General features: G+C 43.6%; 1 protein-coding gene and 1 long non-coding RNA gene across 6 annotated transcripts in view; one reads left to right on the top strand and one right to left on the bottom strand.

The window, feature by feature from the left end:
- Positions 1-22,850, top strand: part of SYT3 (synaptotagmin 3) — a 223,479-nt gene that overhangs the window by 19,085 nt on the left and 181,544 nt on the right. The window lies entirely within an intron of this gene.
- LOC130293324 (uncharacterized) lies at positions 14,754-22,506 on the bottom strand. The gene is made up of 3 exons (XR_008848175.1): positions 22,447-22,506; positions 17,690-18,049; positions 14,754-14,959 (listed from the first exon to the last, which is right to left on the bottom strand). It is a non-coding gene; the product is annotated as an uncharacterized LOC130293324 (long non-coding RNA).

The raw sequence follows: 22,850 nt of genomic DNA, 5'->3' as shown, positions 1-22,850 counted from the left end.
GTCTGACCACAGTGCTCTCTGCTGACACCTCTGTCCATGTAAGGAACTATCCGGAGCAGGATAGGTTTGCTATGGGGATTTGCTCCTGCTCTGGAGAATTTCTAAAATGGACAGATGTATCAGCAGAGAGCACTGTGGTCAGGTAGAAGAGAAATTCAAAAAGAAAATAACTTCCTGTGGAGCATACAGCAGCTGATAAATACTGGAAGGATTAAGATTTTTCAATAGAAGTAATTTACAAATCTGTTTAACTTTCTGGCACCAGTTGCTTTAAAAAAAAAAAAATATGTTTTCCAGTGGAGTACCCCTTTAAGATATTGTATACTGCTTTTTTTTCCCCTAGGCAGAACACATTGGCCCTCATTTACTAAGCCAAACCCTACAGTTTTTATTGGTTTTGGTGGACTAAATTTAGGCGCATGCCTGTGCGACACTTTTTGCAACATGTTTGGACAAAAAATTGTCTACATTCTCACACATCACTCGGAGAGTTTCAGAAAACCCTACAAGGGGGCGTGGTTTATCAAAAAATGGGCATAACCCAAACATTTGTAATAATCACTGTCAGGATCCGGACTGGTATGCCGAGAGGACACTGGAGGTGGATCCTCTGTGTCAGTGAGGTGATGGCGTGGGCCGTACCAGGGGAACGGAATCTAAGGGGTTACTGGTTTTCACCAGAGCCCGCCGCAAAGCGGGATGGACTTGCAGCGGCAGGTAACCCCCAGGTCATTCCTTCCGATAGCGACTCATCCCCACTGACAGCTGAGACAGGCGCGGTACACAGGGACAAGGCAAGAGCAAGGTCGGACGTAGCAGAAGGTCAGGGCAGGCAGCAAAGGGTCGTAGTCAGGGGCAGCGGCAAGGGTCTGGATACACAGGCTTGGGATACACAAAACGCTTTCTCAGGGCACTAGGGCAACAAGATCCGGCGAGGACAGGAAGGGGAAGTGGGTTTATATATCAATGGGAAGTGATTAACAACTGATTGGGCCAGGCACCAATTAGTGGTGCACTGGCCCTTTAAATTTCAGAGAGCCGGCGCGCCGGGACGTGACAGCCGGGGAACGGGACAGGTGAGTGGATTGGGATGCGACCCGCGGGCGGGCGCGTCCCGCTACGCGGATCGCATCCCTGCCGGCAGAGACAATGCAGCACTCCCGGTCAGCGGGTCTGACCGGGGCGCTGCAGGCAGGAGAACGCCACGAGCGCTTCGGGGAGGAGCAGGGACCCGGAGCGCTCGGCGTAACAATCACTCTGTTTTTTTGGGCCACAAACCGACAAAAAAAGCGTAGAAGAGTGATTTCTGAATAACCGACTGCCAAAGGCTGGTGCAAAAACAGCTAAAATGGTTGGTTTTTCACAAAGCATGGTTATCATGGGCAATATGCCTAAACTAGGTACGCCAGAAGACTGGTTCACTTAACTCTCCTTTCATCGGGACTTATATTCCTGACTTCATATTATCTATGGTTATTTTTTTTTCCCTTCAATGTGTTGAGATTTGAAATGAAATGATGTTTGCATTGTTTCATGTTATTACTTTTTTGTTTTGTTTGGTCTGGCTCCCGACCACGGGGACGGAAGATTGTGATGTCACAACCCCGCCCTTGTGTGACGTCACGTTCTGCCCCCTCAATGCAAGTCTATGGGAGGGGGCGTCACGCCCCCTCCCATAGACTTGCATTGAGGGGGCGGGACGTGACATCACACGGGGGCGGAGTCGTCTGACATCACACGGGGGCTGGAGGGTCTGGTCGGGAGCCAGACCCTCCAGCGCTTCCGGAGCAGTAACAGGTGGGTGCTGCGTGCTATATTGCGGGGGTCCCCAGCGGTGGGACCTCCGTGATCAGACATCTTATCCCCTATCCTTTGGATAGTGGAGTACCCCTTTAATGTTATCTCTGATGTATTCAATATCTATTGCCCAACTTTATTAGTTGCATTGCTAACATAATCCACATTCATCCTTTTCTTTCATCTGGTATGTAAAATATTGTCGCTATGGCTGGCAGCCTCAGTGTCCAAATGAATGCTTAAAAGTTTTTCAAAAATGTTGTGAAAAAATTTGTTATTTCTTAAATAAAATCGCCATGGTTCAAAGAGCACATTCGGCACCTAAATTTAAAGGTGTACTCCAGGGGAGCACAATTTTTTTCATATCAACTGGCTCCATAAAGTTAAACGGATTTGTAAATCCTATTACAAAATCATAATCATTCCAGGACTTATCAGCTGCTGTATACTACAGAGGAAGTTTAGTTGTTTTTTTCGGGCTCTCTGCTGACACCTCCGTCTCTCAGTTGCCCAAAGACCGGAAGAGCCACTGTTGTTTATTTGCTCTTTATTTATTTATTTTTGTCCCTTCCGATGTAGACAAAATTAAACCCCTGTGCGCCAAAAAAAAATAAAAAAACAAAGTGAAACAAACAAAACAAAATAAAACAAAATAGTAAATAACTAATGGAAAACAGAAGAAGACAAAAAAAAAAGGAAAGACTAAAAACATCCACTCTTTGTAAATGAGGCCCATTATGTACGGTCATAATATCACTGTACAGATCATTATTTATGATCTTTTGAGTGTAATACACACACATTATCTGCTGGGCTGAGAGAACGGACAGGGCAAATGTGACAGAAAAATCCGGAGTGACTTATAACACATTAGTCTCATTATCCTGTAATTAAACTCTCGGTATAAAAAAAAAAAAAAAGCGGATGTAATGAATGGCAAATTTTAATGTAAGTGCCTGGCGGAATACTATCTGGCAATTACCTTCAGCTTACGAGAGCCCGTCCACCCCCTTTGTGGTCATGTGAAGGCTGTAAATGTTCTCTGGGTCACACATTATTAGGACATTTTTTGCCTCTACTCACTAGTGGGTTGGGAGTTTTTTATTTTTTTTATTTATTAATTATCACTTAGAAAACTTAAAGGGGTACTCCGCCCCTAGACATCGCTCCCCCCCTGCACATGAGGAGTAGCATTTTTTGGCCATTATATACCTTTTAAATGGCATTTTTTTTTTCAGTTTTCTCCTTTGCAGGTTCCTTTTCTAATGTCCCTAGTGGGTGTAGACTAGCTTCTATGAAGTCTGCAATGTACTGCACACACAGAATAGGTAATCCTGCTTTCCTTTTTCTCTGTAAGCAGCAGCAGCAGCATGGAGGACATTATAGTGCAGTACTATGCAGTGTAAGCTGTTAATTAAGTCCTGGGGTGATATCTAATACTCACTGTAAACTCATGTAAATGCTCAGCAGCTCTCTATTTCTGTTTCTCTCCAGCTCTTCTAAGGTCAGCTTGTAAACTGATCCCTCAGTGAGCGGATATTTCATCTTGCTTCTCATGACAGAGAAGCTGTTTGAGTTGTGTGTGAGGGTTAAGTTTAAGGCTGAGTTCACACCACGTTTTTGCAGTACTATTCCCGTATACGTTTTCAATTTGAAAACCGTATGGAACTGTATTGAAAACCTTATGTATAGACTCTCCATTGAAAACCATATGCCAAAAGATGCATCCGGTTGTGTCCATTTTGCATCCTGTACGGCTTTGTCAGTTTTTTTTTTCCCGTACCCAAAACCGTAACCTACCACGGTTTTTGGTCTGGGTGAAAAACCGTATTGAAACGTATACCTTTTTTTTTTTTAACATGGGAGTCAATGGGAACCGTACAGAACCTTATGTGCATACTGTTACATCCGTTTTTCACCATATGGATTTTTACTTTGCACTGTTTTTTTCTTGGAATTTCAATCAAACAAGTGAAACTTTATTCATAATGGAGTGAAAAGTTAAAAACGTATACAAAAAGACAAAACGTAGGTGCACTCACCGCTCAACGGAGACTGTAGCGTGTAGGGGTCCGGTTCACCGGGAGTTGGGTCTTAGCGACGGCGCAGGAAGTATGGCGCTCAGAGGCTACGCCGGCAGTTTTGCACTCACGTGCGAAACTGCCGGTGTAGCCTCTGAGCGCCATACTTCCTGCGCCGTCGCTGAGACCCAACTCCCGGTGAACCGGACCCCTACACGCTACAGTCTCCGTTGAGCGGTGAGTGCACCTACGTTTTGTCCTTTTGTACCTTTTTGATAATTTACACTTGTGTGTGTGCCCCCCGCAGGAGACACGAAGACAGGTACCGAGGTTTGGTTACGTTACAGTTCAGGTGATATATGCCCTTAGTGTGCTCTCCCCTTTCTTGTCTGTGTTTTTAAAAACGTATACAGTTTTTTTCTTAAAAAACGGATGCAACCGGACATCATTTTTCAAACCGTATACGGATTAAAATTTGTACACACATTTTGATACAATTTAGTCCGGTTTTGAGGAACCCGTTTTTTTTAATTTTTTATCAAAAACCTGATACGAGAACTGTATTGCAAAAACGTGGTGTGAACCCGGCCTTAGAGGGAGGAGATCCGGGTAATAAGGGAAGAAACATAAAACTATTTTTCTTATACTCGATTATACTATAGATTTTTACAAAGAGGGTTGAAACAACAGTACGGTAATTACTTTAATGCAGTTTTTCACAGGTTTTGTCCCATAAAAAATAAAAACATACGAAGTGTAGACCTGTGAACTTGTGGAAGCGTATGCACAGCAGTAGGTAGGTACAGTACATAGTCATCAATAGAAGAGACGCTCAGGGTCACCATTAGAACAGACACATCTAATCCGTCATGTGAGATTTTCTCTTATTATCCTGTGAATTGTCTAATTATTTGGACTGGGATTCACACCGGGAATGGTGACAAGTTACCTAATCGAACGTCTGTCAGGTTATGTCTGTCACCGCGATATGCGGCCAAACCCTTACTGCATAACCTTCACATGATAACATTCAGCTATTTATATCAGATGTGTGACAATGACATCAGCCAGAAGAATCAACACGCGGGTCAGGAGGGGCGAGGATGGAGATGATGATGAGGATGATGCCACCTCCGTTCCTTATCCGAAAACAGCATTAAGATTAAAGGGGTATTCCAGGGGAAAAAAATGTTTATATATCAACTGGCTCCAGAAAGTTAAACAGATTTGTAAAATTACTTCTATTAAAAACATCTTAATCCTTTCAGTACTTTCCTTTCACGCCCCCTCCCCTAGACTTGAATGTAGGGGGCGGGGCGGGACGTCACATCTTTAGTCCCGGAAACACAGATGTTTCCGAGACTGGAGCAGCAGGACTCCCGCGATCAGACATCTGAACCCCTATCCTTTGGATAGGGGATAAGATGTCTAGGGGCGGAGTACCCCTTTAACAGCCTAGACTACACAGGAAAACATTATAACTGTCTACCGGATAGATTTATGCAGCTGTTGTTCATGTATTTCTCTCACAAGAGCCGGATTAGGTACAGTATGTGCATTTTATTTAATTTTTTTCTAGTAAAAGAGTAAAAATATATTTGTGATTCAAGTGATGAGCGGCAGGGGCCATATTCGAATTCGCAATATTTTGCGAATATATTGACAATTATTCGTCCTATGTTCGCGAAATTTGCATATTCGCTAAAAAATAATAATAATATTCGTCATTACGAATATACAGCACTATATTCTAAATATTCGTGAAATCGCCAAGTGACGATATTCGTGAAAAAAAATTGCATTACGAATAAACTGTTTATGAACAGTTAGGGAACATTCACACTAAAAAAAAATCCCAAAGAGCATTCCTCTTGGAAATTCTGGTGTGCCGTACATACCATCAAAATGCAATTTCTGCTCTCCGCCCAAAGAACGAACATAAGGGCTACATGGTAACTGTAGTTGTGTGATCCCAGGATCCCAACCAGGGTGCCTCCAGCTGTTGCAACTCTACAACTCACAGCATGTGCAGAAAGCCAACGTCTTAGGCTCTAGAGCAGTGTTTCCAAACCAGGGTGCCTCCAGCTGTTGCCACTCTACAACTCACAGCATGTGCAGAAAGCCAACGTCTTAGGCTCTAGAGCAGTGTTTCCAAACCAGGGTGCCCCCAGCTGTTGCAACTCTACAACTCACAGCATGTGCAGAAAGCCAACGTCTTAGGCTCTAGACCAGTGTTTTCCAACCAGGGTGCCTCCAACTGTTGCAACTCTACAACTCACAGCATGTGCAGAAAGCCAACGTCTTAGGCTCTAGAGCAGTGTTTCCAAACCAGGGTGCCCCCAGCTGTTGCAACTCTACAACTCACAGCATGTGCAGAAAGCCAACGTCTTAGGCTCTAGACCAGTGTTTTCCAACCAGGGTGCCTCCAACTGTTGCAACTCTACAACTCACAGCATGTGCAGAAAGCCAACGTCTTAGGCTCTAGAGCAGTGTTTCCCAACCAGGGTGCCTCCAGCTGTTGCAAAACTACAACTCACAGCATGTGCAGAAAGCCAACGTCTTTGGCTTTAGAGCAGTGTTTCCCAACCAGGGTGCCTCCAGCTGTTGCAACTCTACAACTCACAGCATGTGCAGAAAGCCAACGTCTTAGGCTCTAGAGCAGTGTTTCCCAATCAGGGTGCCTCCAGCTGTTGCAAAACTACAACTCACAGCATGTGCAGAAAGCCAACGTCTTTGGCTCTAGAGCAGTGTTTCCCAACCAGGGTGCCTCCAGCTGTTGCAACTCTACAAGTCCCAGCATGTGCAGAAAGCCAACGTGTTAGGCTCTAGAGCAGTGTTTCCCAATCAGGGTGCCTCCAGCTGTTGCAAAACTACAACTCCCAGCATGCCCGGACAGCCGTTGGCTGTCCGGGCATGCTGGAAGTTGTAGTTTTGCAACAGCTGGAGGTACCCTGGTTGGGAAACACTGCTCTATAAGATTATTCTGTATAGCGTATAGGGTATAAGTAATCTGTCTAAGCCTTCGCAGAATTGTTGACGTTCAACACTTTGAGGCTCTTTATGTCTCAGCAATGATTCACCTAGTGGAGGAGGAAAGCCCCCAGACGTCAAGAATGTGATCCCATATGTGATTTCATAGCCACGGTAGATGCCGAGGTATATAGGAACACCTTTGGTGACTCATGTTGCTGCGTTTATTTTCGCCAGCTCGGCGAGTATCTGGAGGTGTATGTCTTCTTATATCTTGGCGTCATCTTTATCACCGTGAAGAAGAAGCTTTGCGGGTTTTCTGCATTCATGACATTTTCAATTCCTTCATAAAGTATGAAAGTTTGTACGCTTTATTTCCCATGCTGTCAGAACCTGATGGAATCGAGGATTAGCTGGAGGATAGAAATGATACTGGAGTGCAAATCTCAGGAGGGGGTATTTATGGCTATTTAGTGCCACCTCCACCCATCACAGACCATCCTAATAGCAAAAAGCATTGTACAACCAGGTCTGGAGCAAAGATTTTTGCCACCCTAGGCTAAAGCAAATTTTGCCGCCCATCAGCTCCCTTTGACACGCCCCACCTTACTACTGGGGTGACACTCTGTAACAAACCTCCTGGGGGTGACACTCTGTAACAAACCTCCTCCTCTTGTAATCTCCTTACTACTGGGGTGACACAATGTAACAAACCCCCTCCTCATGTAATCTCCTTACTACTGGGGTGACACACTGTAACAAACCTCCTCCTCATGTAATCACCTTACTATTGGGGTGACACACTGTAACAAACCCCCTCCCCAAGTAATCTCCTTAATACTGGGGTGAAACACTGTAACAAACCTCCTCCTCTTGTAATCTCCTTACTACTGGGGTGACACACTGTAACAAACCTCCTCCTCATGTAATCTCCTTACTGCTGGGGTGACACTCTGTAATAAACCTCCTGGGGTTGACACTCTGTAACAAACCCCCTCCTCATGTAAACTCCTTACTACTGGGGATACACACTGTAACAAACCTCCTCCTCATGTAATCACCTTACTACTGGGGTGACACACTGTAACAAACCTCCTCCTCATATAATCTCCTTACTACTGGGGTGACACAGCGTAACAAACTTCCTCCTCATGTGATCTCCTTACTACTGGGGTGACACACTGTAACAAACCCCCTCCTCATGTAATCTCCTTACTACCGGGATGACACACTGTAACAAACCTCCTCCTCATGTAATCTCCTTACTACTGGGGTAACACACTGTAACATACCTTATCCTCATGTAATGTCCTTACTACTGGGGTGACACACTGTAACAAACCCCCTCCTCATGTAATCTCCTTACAACTAGGGTGACACACTGTTACAAACCACCTCCTCATGTAATCTCCTTACTACTGGGGTGACACACTGTAACAAACCTCCTCCTCATTTAATCTCCTTACTACTGGGGTGACAAAATATAACAATATCTACCCATTATAATGAGCTTGCATACTCGGTTTGTATTGGAGGAGACTATCAGGGAGACTTAAAGGGGTACTACACTGGCCAGCATTCGGAACCAAATGTTCCGAACGATGCTGTTTTTGCACTGCGGGGCTTGGCCACGCCCCAATGATGTCATGTCATGCCCCCTCAATGGAAGTCTATGGGAGGGGGCGTGACGCCCCCTCCCATAGGCTTGCATTGAGGGGGCATGACCATGATGTCACGGGGGCATGGCCGACCCCCGCAGCGTGAAAACAGCATTCGGAACATTTAAGAGATCCTGAAGAACAACTTTGACAAATTGAAGCAAAGTCTCATAAATTCCATAGTTTAGGATGTAACCATACTATGTACAAGAACATACCTATTGTACAGTTGCTAATTGAAGCAAATTTCTGAGTTGGTTAGTTGTATTGTATACAGGTGGATGCTAACGCCAAGGGTTTACATATGGCCCCTCACTCCCTCCTTAGGGCCCATTCACACGGAGTAATTCAAGAGGAATTTACTCGAGTAACTCCTCTTGAATTCTCCGCTCCAAATAAATGCACATCTCCTCGGCCCATTAACGTTAATGTTTTTTCCGCTGTCCTGTTCACACTGCGGAAATTCTCAGCGGAAATTCCGATGCTGAATTCCGTTCCGCTTGAAGAAAGAGCATGTTCAATCTTCAAGCGGAATCCGCGAGCAGAAATCAATAGAAGTCAACGGTAAAAAAAAAATTCCGCCCGACATCGTTTTTGCACGGAATTTGCGCGGAATTTGCACGGAATTTGCACAGAATTCACGCGGAAATGGCTGAAAAACCCTTCACTTCTTTCTCCCCCATTTCCGCGTGCAATTCCGCGCAAATTTCACACAAAACGCCTACTTCCTCAAGTGACCACGCCCCTTTTTGTTTTTTCTTGTAAAATGGAGGGATTTTTTTGGGGTCGCAAATTGTCTCACAAATTGACCGCAAAACCCACGAAAAAAAAAGAGACGGGATCACGTTATTAAATAAACCCAATTGTCTGTCCTTATTTGATGAGAAATGAATTCTTAAAGGGGTACTCCGCTGCTCAGCGTTTGGAACAAACTGTTCCGAATGCTGGAGCCGGTGCCGGGAGCTCGTTATGTCATAGCCCCACCCCTTCGTGACGTCACGCCATGCCCCCTCAATGCAAGTCTATGAGAGGGGGGGCGTGATGGCCGTCACGCCCCCTCTCATACACTTGCATTGAGGGGGTGGTGCCTCCATAAGTATCTGATTTTACCTGGATGATCCCCAGAGCTTCAGATTGGACCCTCCGTACATCTTAAAGCTACAACTCCCATTATGCATGATGGGAGTTGTAGTTTGGCAAAAACTGGCCAGCCACTTATTGGGCAACTCTACAGCTCTACACCAATAACCTTTAGGACATGTTGATCCCATCCTTGTGATGGTCATCACAGGCTCATTCTTTATTTATAAGTCTGTAGATCTCAGTTGTAAACCTACAGTAGTCGGAAGAAATATTCAGATGGGTCTGATATCCATGGATGTGAAAGAATTTTCCGAGGACGTGCGGACTGCACCTGAAGACATACTGGAAAGACAAGGAAACTCCAGCTCGATTGCACATCCAATAGTCACCCTTATTTCACAAACAGCTGCACGGATCGCAGGTACATGGCAGGATGTGACGCGTTTCGGACAGGTGGCCGAAATGCTTCACATCCTGCCATGTACCTGTGATCCGTGTAGCTGTTTGTGAATAAAGGTGACTATTGGATGTGCAATCGAGCTGGAGTTTTCTTGTCTTTCCATTACAGTAACATTGACTTGTGCTGGTCATGGTGAATATATTTCAAAAAGGCTTTGAAAGCCATTGATCAGAACTCATTCTGGAGGTACCATCTGGTCGGGGTCTGAGGATTCTTCATCCTCTGAGGAAGCGGGGCCATCTATAATCCAAAATCATTATGGCTGATGTGTAAAACGTTGAAGGATTGAGTCATGACTAAGAGCTTTTAGGGAGATCTGAGGAAACGCTCTAATAGCGAGACGATCCCAAGTGGTTATGTAATGACATCTCACGTTCTACTTTAAATAATTCTCTAGTGTGAGAAAGGGAATGGGGGGGGGGGGTTGGTTGGGGAAGGTGGTCGGGGGAGGTATTTCAGCTCAGCAATGTGAAATTGAGCTAGTGATCTTTGTGATTTGGTAGGATTGTAATACGGAAATTACGTATTTCCATCTATATCCAGAGGCAGGTTGCGGGAACCCCTGGCGGGGGTGATCCTAAAATTCTGACTTGCGGGATCGGTGCTTCACTGGGAAATTGGTGAAGCGCCGATCCCGCAAGTCGGAATTTTGGGATCACCCCCGCCAGGGGTTCCTGCAACCTGCCACCAGCTACGTTCCTGACCGCTGCCAGCGGTACCGACGATCGGCGGCTCCTGGACCGTGCCGCAACCTATTTGAAGCGCTACTCAGAGTTGTGCCTGCCATTAGCACAACAAATCAAGGTGAGCGTTTTTTCTGCCTTTTTTCACACACCTACATCATCTAAATTTACTACACAAAACTTGCTGTGCTGGTGCAGACAGTGCCTCCCGATAAGTTAGCGTTGTCGGTTTCAATCGGACACTTTCTGGGCAGGCGCAGCACGCCTCCTTTTCACCCCACTATTCCTAACTATATCCAGATACATTTTTTAGGAAGGCCAAGGAGATGCGATATCTTCATCTAAATATGTGCATGGTTCACCGAGATAAGAATATTGATGGCCTATCCTCAGAATGCGCATTGATATCAGATAGGGGATTAGGGGTAGTCTCTTTGCACCACCACCATATGGGTGAGCGAGCACTCTCTTTTACATGGCTCCAGATGCCTGCACACCATATATTTAATAGCAGCTGTGCAGTATATGGCAGCTTTGTCTTATTCAAGGGAATAGAAACAATGAAGAAGCTGCTGCGCTCATAATGATCCCCGCATCAATCTGATATTGATGACCTATCCCAGGGATAGTCCTTCAATATTCTAATCTCATAAAACTTCTTTAGGGTTCTATAACCTTCTTGAGAAACACAATATTGGAGATTTCTAGAAGCAACAAATTAGTTGTTGAACCATAGATTTTTACTATTTCTGTGTTCGGAATGTGATTTTTTATTTTATTTTTTATTGTCAATCCCTTAAATGCATAATTTTTCAACCACTTACTGCTTAAAGGACAACTGTAGTGGTCGACTTTTATCTCCCCCTGTGCCCGGGCTGCAAAAATAAACAAAATAAACTTGAACTCACCTGCCTACGTTCCCCCGTTGGACCGGTACCGGCCTCGCGGTCCAGCACTGACATCCTCTTGTTACTTCCTAGGGACGGGGACGCCCCAGTGCCGTCGGCATATCACCAGCTGCAGCGATGTCCCGCCCCGGCCGGTGATAGGCTGAGCACACTGTCATGTAAGGAGCTCTGGCCGGCCTCTTACATGACAGTGCTCTCAGCCTATCACCGGCCGGGGCGGGACATTGCTGTGGCCAGTGATATGCCGACGGCACTGTGGTGTCCCCGTCCCCAGAAAGTATTAAGAGGATGTCAACACTGGATCACGAGCCCGGTACCGGTCCAACGGGGGAACGTAGGCAGGTGAGTTCAAGTTTATTTTGTTTATTTTTGCAGCCCGGGCACAGGGGGACATAAAAGTCGAACCCTACAGTTGTCCTTTAACCATGTATGACATTGTTGGCGAGGTCAGTGTTAGGGGTGTCCAACCTGTGTGGTCATACAGGGTGCATCAGCTACCCTTGTTGACGGGACTTCTCACATGGCTTGGGACCCGATGCCTGTGACAACAAAGACTAATCCCAAGACTAAAAGTTATTTCCTATCCAAGGAATTGGGAATAACGTGTTGATTGTTGGGTGCCCAACTGCTGGGACACCTATGGATCACAAGTATGGAGGTCAGTTGTGGTCCAATTGAATAGAGCACTAGCCTATGGGACAGAACCCAGCAGAGTAGTAGATGAGTATGTGCTCTGTGACTCCATTCACTCGAGAGACAGGGGTCCTCCTTTCCTTTTGGTAAGTGGGGGTCCCAGCATTCCGACCCCACTGATTAGCTAGTTATCTCTAAGGTGAAATTTTTATTCTTGGCATAAAATCCTTTAATATTATTTGTTTTTCAATATTTGTTCTATACGACATTTCAATGTTATTAGGTTACTATACATATGGAATGTAGAACATATTATTTTGCAGTTTATGGTGATGGTGACATTCTATTCCATAGTTATTTAGGTCGCTGCATGGAAGTGTTATAGATTTTGTGGTCCTTATACTTATGCAGTGTTTTGCATGTTTATTAGTATTGTGTATGACAGGAGATGCAGAGGGGCATTAGTTATTGAGATGCATTAGCTGTGTGATGGATAATGATATACATGTTTGTCTTAATGGATAAGGATATATGAGCTAGTCATGATGGATAAAGATATAAGTGCCAATCGTGATTGATAAGGATATAAGTGCCAATCGTAATTGATAAGGATATAAGTGCCAGTCGTGATTGATAAGAATATAAGAGCCAATCGTGATGCATAAGGATATAAGCACCAGTCGTGATTGATAAGAATATAAGTGCCAATCGTGATTGATAAGAATATAAGAGCCAATCGTGATGGATAAGGATATAAGTGCCAGTCGTGATGCATAATGATATAAGTGCTAGTTGTAATGGTAAATATATAGGTGTTAGTCATGATGGTAAGGATATACAAGCTAGTCCTGGTAGATAAGGATTTAAGTGCCAATCATGATGGATAAGGATATTGGCGCTAGTCATGGTGTATAAGGATATACATGCTAGTCATGATGGATAAGCATATAAGTGCTAGTCATGATGGATAATGATATATGAGCTAGTCATAATGTATAAGGATATTGGTGCTAGTCATGATGGAAGATATAAGTGCTAGTCATGATGTATAAGGATATAAGTGCTAGTCATAAAGGATAAGGATATAAGTGCTAGTCATAAAGGAAAAGGATATAAGTGCCAGTCGTGATGCATAAGAATAGACATGCTAGTCATAAAGGATAAGGATATAAGTGCTAGTTGTAATGGTAACGATATAGGTGTTAGTCTTGATGGATAAGGCTATACAAACTAGCTCTGGTAGATAAGGAGTTAAATGCTAGTCGTGATGAATAATGATGTAGGAGCTAGTCATGATATATAAGGACATTGGTGCTAGTTGTGATGCATAAGGATATACATGCTAGTTGTAAAGGATAAGGATATAAGTGCTAGTCATAATGGTAAAGATATAGGTGTTAGTCATGATGGATAAGGATATACAAGCTAGTCCTGGTAGATAAGGAGTTAAGTGCTAGTCGTAATGGATAAGGATATATGGATAATAATAAGAAAAGTTTTCCCCTGAAGGCTGGAGTTGGATTCGCTGCCTCCACATCTGCTCGGCCGTGACTCTTCCTCAACTGACTTCTTCTTCTTTTAAATCAACTGGTGGCAGAAAGTTAAACAGATTTGTAAATTACTTCTATTAAAAAAATCTTAATCCTTCCTGTACTTATTAGCTGCTGAATACTACAGAGGAAATTCTTTTCTCTTTGGAATGCTCTCTGATGACATCCTGAGCACAGTTCTCTCTGCTGACGTTATAATAATAATAAAGCTTTATTTATTGTTGTCCTTAGTGGGATTTGAACCCACATCCCCAGCTAACCACTAACCACTGAGCCACCATGCTGCCCCTAGCATACATCTGCTATGCGTGGTTGCTAAAATGGACAGAGATGTCAGCAGAGAGCACTGTGTTCGTGAGGTCATCAGTGTTCCAAAAAGAAAGGAATTTCCTCTGTAGCATTCAGCAGCTAATAAGTACTGGAGGGATTAAGATTTTTTAATAGAAGTAATTTACAAATATGTTTAACTTTCTGCCACCAGTTGATTTAAAAGAAAAAAAGGTTTTCACCGGAGTACCCCTTTAAGTATTAGTGGCTGCCCTGGAAGCTCAGCGAAATAGCCCGAAAATGTTAAGGAAGAAAGACGACTTCAATCTTTGAGCCAGGAGTCATGTTATTTGGTTGCATGTGTAGTAGTAAATCACCATGAGGTCGTGTTCACATTGGGGTTCGACGGCTAAATATGGAATAGTGATTGATAGTGACGAGGTCACATACTTCATACTTTAAAGAAAGAATTTCAAGAAATATTCCTGGAACTGTTCCTATAGAAACCACATGTTCAGTATGGCGTGAAAAGAATATGTGCGGGCATCATTTATCAAAAATGTCTAACAGGAAAATTGGCCTTGTTGCCCTTAGCAACCGATTTCCCAAAGCAGTTTAAGACTTGAAAGCTGAGCTCTGATTGGTTGATAGGGGCAACAATAAGGCAGTTTTGATAAATTAGGCCTATATACTTTTAAGGGAAAATGTATCATTAGCGCAGATTTTTGCACAAAGAAGAACCTTCATGCTTTCCCAGTTGCTGAGCCAAGTTTTTTTTATGTGGCACACGTCACTTCATAAATTTGCGCACATGATGGAAGATCCTGGATAGAGCAAAAAAGGGTCAAAAGCTCCCACGCTGCTCACTGGGGTACATTTACATAAAAATAATGCAACACACCAATCAGGGCCTCTGCTAACCGCACCACCTAGAAGCGCAAAACAATAAGAATTACGAAGCTACAACCGATAACTATAATTTCAATAATTTATCTTATAGAACTAAAAAAAGAACACACAATTTTGCTGGTACATACCTTAAATTTCCATTTTCCCACCTATTTACTACTATGTTGGATATACAGTGGTCCCTCAACATACGATGGTAATCCGTTCCAAACGGACCATCGTTTGTTGAAACCATCGCATGTTGAGGGATCCGTGCAATGTAAAGTATAGGACAGTGGTCTACAACCTGCGGACCTCCAGATGTTGCAAAACTACAACACCCAGCATGCCGGGACAGCCACTGTTAGAGGAAGTATTACTCACCTGTCTCCGCCGCTCTGGACCGTCACCGCTCGTCACCGCTGCCCGGGATGTCGCTGTCCATCGCTGTTGCCGCGTCCCTGACACTCCGGCAAGGCCTCTGCTTCCTCGGCATCCTCGCTCTCCGTCGCCGCCATCACATCGCTACGCACGCCGCTCCTATTGGATGATGGGACGGCGTGCGCAGCGACGTGATGACGACGATGGAGAGCGCCGACGATGCAGGGGATCCCGAAGAGGACGCGCCGGAGCCCCGAGGACAGGTAAGTGATCGTCAGCGGACCACACGGTGCACCGTAAACAGCTATCCGGTGGCAGCTGAAGCAGTCTGCGCTGCCGGATAGCCGTTTATGCGATGGCCCCGACATACAAAAGCATCGTATGTTGATGCTGCCTTTCAACATGCGATGGCCTCTGAGAGGCCATCGCATGTTGAAATGATCGTATGTCGGGGCCATCGTAGGTCGGGGGATCACTGTATAGTGTGCTTATCCGTACCTGCTGTTTTAGTTTCCTGGGCTCATCTTATTAGGCTATGGGCCCTATGAATTCTATTTATGCCCCTTGCCATATTCTTAAGCACTAACATTCTTTTGGAAAATGGCACCTATCACAAAAGCACAGCCATTAGAGTTGTATTATGTGCCACTGTTCTGTAATATTGACAGCAGAATACAGACAATGGGGGGGGGGGGGGGGGGGGGGGTGTAAATGAGAAATCCAGAGCAATCGGGATGTGAGCCTCACCTATATGTGGTTTCAACAATTTGTTGCATTTTTGGGGCCTCTATGCCAAAAAACTGCCAATTTGCTTTCAGCCCAAAATAACGGAGAACATTTTAGTGCATCATGTACAGAATAATATAATGTGCCTGAATTTTTAAACAAAAAAAACAAAAACAAAATTAGGACACAGGTTCATATTCCCCCCACTGTATTTATATTACAAAGTGAAGATGCAATTATTCTGCCAATGTAAAAAAAATCGATAAATCAATAATTATTGAAAACAAAATCAAAACAAAATCAGATTCATTCTGAAATTTGCAAGAAAATTTGTATTTGTTTGAATATGTATTTTTTTTATTATTCATTTAAGGGGTAACTCTTATTAAAACAAATTTTTGCTATTGCCCTCCTTATGGTAAATTTAAAAAAAATCTAATATACTTTGTTTAAAAAAAATGAAGTTTTCTATGTTTTATTTGTGCTTAAAAAAGCTCAAGAGCACATTTTCCCCCATCTCATACACAGACTTTTGACCGAAGCCCAAACACAGAAAGTGCAGCCTGGAGTGCTGAGGGTGGTGTGTCCAACCTCATCCAATCATAGCTCCTCTCACACTTAACTGCCATATGCTGTTGGTTGGACACACCCCCCTCAGCACTCCAGGCTGCACTTCCTGTGTTTGGACTTCGGTCCTAAGTCTGTGTATGAGATGGGGGAAAATGTGCTCCTGAGCTTTTTTAAGCACAAATAAAACATAGAAAACTAAATTTTTTTTAAACAAAGTATATTAGAAATATTTTTTATTTACCATAAGGAGTGCAATAGCAAAAATTAGTTTTAATGAGAGTGCCCATTTTAATGATTCTAGTACAAGAGCAGGGACTTATCTCAGAAACAGCAGTTCCTGCTCCTATACTTACTGATTGGCATATGCTGTGTATCTGGCTGTTCCACTTCTAACTGGTGTAATACTTACCTGCTCCCCTTTCTGGACTAGCATTTTCCTCTATGGCGCTCTAGGGACCAACTTGTGCTCACTAGATCCTGTAGAGAAATCCTGATCTGGGCCTGGCCAAAACAGAATTGGGGAGCAAAGGAACAATTAGGCTGGGTTCACACCACGTTTTGTTAAATACGGTTCCTGTATACGGCTGGGAGGAGGGGGGCGGGGCTTAATCGCGGCGCCCGCACTCAGCCGTATTCGGGAACCATATTTAATGTATGTCTACGACCGGAGTGAACCGCAGCCACCGGTTGGCTTCGTTTTCGGCCGTATGCGGTTTCCTGACCACAGGCAAAAACGTGGTCGAGTGCGGGCGCCGCGATTAAGCCCCGTCCCCCCTCCTCCCAGCCGTAATCGGGAACCGTATTTAAGAAAACGCGGTTTGAACCCAGCCTTACTACGGTAATTTTTACAGGAGTCCCTGCTCTTCCACAATAAGCAGCAATGCTCAAATTTGAACATCGCTGCTTGTCTACAACCATGATAAAAATATATTGTAAAATTAACCATCATAGAATGTTGGACCTAAAACTGATATAGGGATAGAATTTGGACTGTTATTTTGGTTGAGTGTCCAAACCAATCAGTCAGGTCACTGTCTACATTCATGAGGATGAGTGTTAACTAAAATAAAGCTATTTGTTCATTCCATTCTTACCTTTATTTCATTACTGTGTACAAAATACCAGACATCAGCCGGCTCCTTATTGATCTATGCAGTGAAGCATTCTTTAGGTGGCAGGTCCATGGAACATTTCCATAGGGATTTTTCCTGTGGATATTTTTCTATCTCTTTACTATGAGGTAACCTAGCTTCTGATGTTTTTCCCTTATAGTTCTACAAAAAAAAGCAGATATTATGTGGCTGACTTTGGTAACCTGCTCAGTCTCATTGGCTGCGCACCTTGGCAACCACCATTTAGGGAATGTACTCTGAACATTGGCAGCGAGAGCTGGCAAGCCGTCAGCGCCTAGCAGGTAATCAATATCTGGAAAATGACTTCTATTATGCTTTAAACTGTAAAGAAAAAGTAAAAGAAGTAATTTAGAAAATGGTTTGAAACATTGAAAACATTTCAGAAATACTGTGAGGAGTGTTGAATGGGCATTCCTTTTAATTTCACCAGAGCGGGTTATTACCGCTACACCCAGCAATTAGATGGTTGATGGGATTAAAACATATATTTGTTCACAGCTTCTTGCAGGGCTTTACCTTTAGAGCATTATTAAATCCTAGTATGTTTACATAGAAAATGTACGTCTTATATGTTATGTATGTTATGTATGTTATGGTTATTTTCTCTCCATCTGTGCCCTCCATTGTAATGAATGGAACACTTACTGGAAGAGGTTGTGTGATTAAAGCTGGCAATACACATAGCAGTCAAATTTTGGCAAGATTGGTAGACCATGTAATGTTCACTAGGGGTCTCCCAGTTCTGCCTGAATAGCAGGTGTTGGGGGGGGGGGGGTCAGAGGGGTTGGGCACATTGGAAGTCTACATGACTATTCTTGGCCAGATTAGCTGACTTTCTAATGTGCACAAAGGTCTCCAATTTGAGATAACACAAGGCTACTGGGACCCAAAGAAGAATATGTAAAAGATCCCTATATACTAAGTGCTATCTATAATGCTGATTTATTCTGATTGAAGAGGGGACTTTTTGCCCTATCGGGCATCAGGGCCTATGTGCAGCCAGCACCACTGTACTTCTTATAGTCATGACCCTGGTACTAGAGTGCGGGCATAACAGTATTTACAGTAATGAAGAAGAGGATTTGGGGAGGAGAAAGGTAGAGCAGGAAAATTTCCCTAAATGCTTGCATTTCATGCATGTGGGTGACTCCTTGACCATAAGTCTCCATGATAACTGTACATGTCTGACTATAGTTCAGAATATTTAGACATGCCTATACAAGATATTCTGTTTGGACACATATGTGCGTTTATTGTATATTCTGGAATCCTTGGGCTTCCCAAAAAGTTTAGTCATTGTTCATAGTCGGACACACTTTATGGCTTCCAAAAGAAATTGTTATTAGACATTTTAGAGATTGCCACATTGTGGTGTCGGGTGATGGTAATGTGCAAATTAACCTTTTTGTGATGCCAGGTCACAGTTAACCTAAACACCGTCCGAGGTTGAGCCAGCTTCTCCTGTGCCAGGCACGGGGCAATAAATTCTCCGACTCTAGGTTACAGACAACTGGCTTTACTGAGGCAGGATAGATAGTAAAATCTGTTACAGCTCACATTGGTACAAAGGGAGGTGCAGGGTAAACTTTGGAATCCTATCACCTTGCTGGGACTTGTAGTAGCTTGAATTGTGTTGTAAATGACTGACTGGCTGTATGGCAACCCACGCTGACTTTAGTGCTGCAGAATGACTGACTTGAATGACTGACTACAATCCCCATGACTGAGTGCTTACCGCTAGGCTTTGACATTCACCTGAGCACAGGGGATGTACTTTAGAAGATGCGTGGTTGCAGGAATAAACTTGTTAGATTGAGGCCTCCTCAGAACACCTCACACTCTGTCTTCAGACTTTCTCCAAGACTGTACCTCAGCTAAATCTGAACTCCTACCCCCCTATTTATGGTCAAGGCCTTCCAGTGCGTATGGAACGTAAGCCTACCAAACTAAGCTGTAACTAACAATGTAAGTGACACGTATCACTACTTCACCTAACCTGCATCCAAGGATTCAAGTGACAATTCTACCTTATCTAATCTGCCGCTAGAGGTGTGCCCAGGCCGCCATCGGGGGTACGCCTTAACAGGGCCAAAGCAGGATGAATAGGGAAGTTAAAGTAGCCAAAGTGGTCCCAGCACTGTTATAAAACGTTCTTAAATATTATTCCATTAACCTCCAAGAAATACAAAATAAGGTGCAATCCAACATTTTCAAGGTAACTTCCCCTCCCATGCGCCTCCGCCCTACCGGACCTTGCCCATAGAAGGGAAGGGAATACATAGGGAAGTAGCATGTTATTTACCCTTGATGAAAGACAAGTGCATCAGCTGCTGAACCAAGCACACTGGCCATTGCCCAAAACAGCCCTCAGTGAAGTACCAATAGAACTGAGGACACCCCTGCCATTACCTTTAACTCGCCAGACACCACTGCTACCCTTAAACACTATGTGCATGTCCACCGTATAAACCTGCCAGATGAACTGATCAAACAGGTTCCCCTCACCACTAGACAACATGGACAACCTCTCTCAACAATCATTGTATGCTACTTCTCTGTTAAAAGGGGGGCAAAACCCGACCAGCCGTAGGGAAAGGAAAAGACCATGAAGATAAGGAAACCAAGAGTCATAAGAAATAAAATATTTCAAGAGTATGCTGCCTGCATGACGGGACTGTAATGTAACAATCATGACGAAGAGAAACCTCAAAACAACATGGAGCTAAGAAAAAAGACCTCATAGAGACTACAAATATAGGGGCAAATTTGGAAGATTCCCATTGGGGCTGACAAGTCACATGGTTTGCACATTCTCTTAACAACAGGTTTTAACAGGCTTAAAGCAACAGGTACATAGAAAATTCCAGAACATTAACCATAGCTTAACATTGCATTATATTGTGTTTTGAGTAGTATGGGCCCAAGACGGACACTGAAGGCAACATCTGCCACACAGGATGGGCAAAATGTTATATTCTGTACTGGTTCACCACAGTTTTGTTTTTACTTTATATGAAATGTCCGCTAGCCCTAAAATGTAACCTATCGCTTTTCTGTGCCATTGTGTGTATCTACTGTTTCCTGCCGTTGACGTACGCAATTCCCAGTGAAGTCAAAATACTATCTGCGTCATGTCAAGATGTGCCCGGTCCTCCAGAGCTAGACACATTCTCTGTAGCCAAAAAATGCAGCTGCGCAGTATAGTTTCTGCACAACAATATTCCTGTCTGTCAGTGTCTTCATTCTTGGCATTGACGGAGGCCCCAGAGTTTAGACCTCAGTCCTCATGATCATTCACTGTGTCATGTCCTAGCAATAACCTATAACATTATAAGAGAATTCTATTTAACTAAATTTAGGAAGCCATTTTTTTTTTAAAAGTATTTCACAATCTATACAATAAAGGTAATTCCACGCCACTCAACAAAATACTTGGGATAACTTTTTATCTGATGAGGTCTGAACAGGGACAGGCATGGCCCACAGCAAGTTCAGATGATCTGATGCTGATATATTTGACCAGATGTCCACAAAATAGACTGTTTCTATATGGAGTGGTGTATTTCACCACCAACCGCTCGCTCTTTAGTTGTTGAAATTTCAACTCTCAGCATGCAGCGATACCAAGAGGTATCTTGCTTCTTTGTTTCTAGCAGTGTTTCCCAACCAGGATGCCACCAGTTCGGCTGAAACTATATCACTCCTGGCAACAGGGGTTTGAATGAAGTGCAGGTTGGTTGAGGTAAGGCTGTTTCTAGCACTGTTTCCTAACCAAGGTGCCTCCAGCTTCTGATGTAACCTATACCCCTCCTGACAATAGGGGTCTGATTACCAACCCCCTCCCCCCGGTTGAATGGAGTGCAGGTTGGTTGAGGTAAAATTGTGAATCTCAACTACCACTCTGTTTTTTCCATTTAAATGGAGGTGCTTGGACCCCTTTCAATGTGATCGTTTGATATACTAGTGATCAGACCCCCAGTGATCAGACACTTAAGGGGAGATTCATCAAGACCTGTGCTGAGGAAAAGTCAAATCAGTTGCCCATAGCAACCAATCATATTGCTTCTTTTACTTTTCAGAGGACTTTTGAAAAAATGAAAGAAGCGATCTGATTGGTTGCTATGGACAACTATTCAACTTTTCCTCAGCATAGATTTTGATGAATCTTCCCCTTAATCCCTATGCCAGTGTTTCCCAACCAGCCACACCAGTTGGGAAACACTGGTTTATAGAGCGTGAATGCTCAACTACCGCACCATTTTAATGGAGGTCCATGGACAACTGTCTGTGTGATCGGTGAAGATCCTAGTGATTAGACCCCCACTAATGAGACACTAATTTCCCTATCCCAGTGTTTCCCAACTGATATAAAACTACAATTCCCAGCATGCCATGGACAGCCTTCATGACCACCTTTTACCAGAATCCGATGGTGCCCCAGGTATCTTCAAGGTCTACCAACCCCAACGGTCTTTACTTTACCCCCTTTCTCATTCTGCCAAGGCTGGGTTGACATTAGCATTTTTTCATTTCCGTTGCTCACTTCTTTTATAGAATTTGGGAAACAGCACTGAAAATCAAGATAACAGATCCCATTCATTCAGTTATCATCAGCTGTGCTTCATTTCTCTTATTTATAATGGAGAAAAATACCCAACATGCAGTATTTTTTTTCCCGTCATAAATAATGAATATTCTAACGTACTTTAGTAATTTACCATTGAAATCTATGGGGACGGAAGTTACTTCCATTATTTTTATATCCGTTATTGCTACTGAGCATGCTCAGAAAAAAAAAACAGTTAAAAAATAACTGACACTAATGGTGATAAACGGATATTTTAACGGATAATATCGGATGTTATTTTTAGAGATGATCGAACTTACAGTAAATTCGATTCGTCACGAACTTCTCAGCTCGGCAGTTGATGACTTTTCCTGCATAAATGAGTTCAGCTTTCAGGTGCTCCCGTGGGCTGGAAAAGGTGGATACATTCCTAGGAAAGAGTCTCCTAGGACTGTATCCACCTTTTCCAGCCCACGGGAGCACCTGAAAGCTGAACTAATTTATGCAGGAAAAGTCACCAACTGCCGAGCCGAGAAGTTCATGACGAATCGAATT

The sequence above is a fragment of the Hyla sarda genome, chromosome 10, assembly GCF_029499605.1.
Source record: "Hyla sarda isolate aHylSar1 chromosome 10, aHylSar1.hap1, whole genome shotgun sequence".
NCBI lineage: Eukaryota > Metazoa > Chordata > Amphibia > Anura > Hylidae > Hyla > Hyla sarda.
The sequence above is the reverse complement of the archived record's forward strand: the minus strand, read 5'-3'. Positions and strand labels throughout refer to the sequence as shown.